Source organism: Lolium rigidum, chromosome 7 (assembly GCF_022539505.1).
Source record: "Lolium rigidum isolate FL_2022 chromosome 7, APGP_CSIRO_Lrig_0.1, whole genome shotgun sequence".
In the NCBI taxonomy this organism is placed as follows: domain Eukaryota; kingdom Viridiplantae; phylum Streptophyta; class Magnoliopsida; order Poales; family Poaceae; genus Lolium; species Lolium rigidum.
Genome location: NC_061514.1, coordinates 164,484,935 through 164,486,308, shown reverse-complemented (window position 1 = coordinate 164,486,308; position 1,374 = coordinate 164,484,935).

Here is a 1,374-nt window from a genome sequence, read left to right as displayed (position 1 = left end):
CCGCTTTGCCGCCACGCAGATCCTCTGCCTCGAGCCCTCACCGCCACGCCCCCGCAGTACTCGCCGCGCCCGAAGCAGGAGCAGCACGCCTCCACGCCCTCGACGCCACGCCGCGGAGCGAGGATCACGAGGAGCACTCCGCCACGCCCTCGACGGCTGCCTCTCGCCTCGCCTCGCCGCCCACGTCCAGGACCAGGGAGGAGGAGCACCACCAGGTGGAGGGCGACCTCGTCCTCGACCTCGCCGCCGAGGAGCCGCACGCCCTCGACCTCTGACCGCCTCCAGCCACCATCACCGTCGCCGCAGGTGAGGCCCCTCTCCCCTCCCTCCCTCTCTAACCTAATCGGGTGCACATACATTGTTCCTTTTTTGTTCAATTTAAGGGGAAAAAAGAACACAAACTCTACTTGTTGTAACTCTGTATGCTTCACTATGTGCTAGTCTATGCACCTTATGCAAACCAAATGAGGAATTTTGATTTCACAAAAGGTGGTTCTCCTTCTGCTGAGAGCAAATGTAGTTCTTTGTAGTTCATTGGAGTTCATAGGAATGCTCTCTGTAATTTTGATTTCACAAAAGGAGTTCATAGGAATGCTCTTTGTAATTTTGAAAATGAAAATGAATATGAATATGTCTCTGGTTATATGCATATCATAAAGGCAGCAGCATTTCCATTGATCTTGGACTCTTGGTAGTGCGGTAGTTTTTTGCTTGCTTGCATGATGATGCTTGTTCAACCATGCATGTTGTTGCTTGCTTGCTTGATGTTGTTACGGTTCCTAGATGTTGCTTAGGTGCTTGCTGCTTTGTTAGGTTGTTGTTTAGTAACTCACAATTGCTGCTTGCTTGCTTAGGAGCAGTAGTAAAATATCTAGTGAAATTTGAACACCTTGAACTGCAAGTGTTGTTGCTAAAAATTTATTTAGTAACTCACAAGTGAAATTTGAAAACCTTGAACTGCAAGCCTGCTGCTTAGTAACTCACAATTACATGCTATTAAGAGCATTGTTACATGTAAAGTACACTTTAAGCAATAAAAGTCCATTCAGATATTGTTAATGTTATTCACCATCAGGTTAATGTTATTCAGATATACTATATCATGTTAATGTTGTCTGTTGCTAGATAGGTTCTTGCTGCTTGGTGTTGTTGCTTCATTGCTAGATAGGTTCTTCTTGCTTGGTGTTATTCTTCTGCTGCTAGATAGGTTGTTGCTTGCTTGGTGTTATTCTTCTTGCTAGATAGGTTCTTCTGCTAGATAGGTTGTCTTGTTAGGTCTTCTTCTTGTTAGGTTACATATCCTCTATTTTTTAGAACAAATGCATTGTAAAATCATTCATTTTGTTATAGAGCCCATTGGCAAACCTTCAAAAT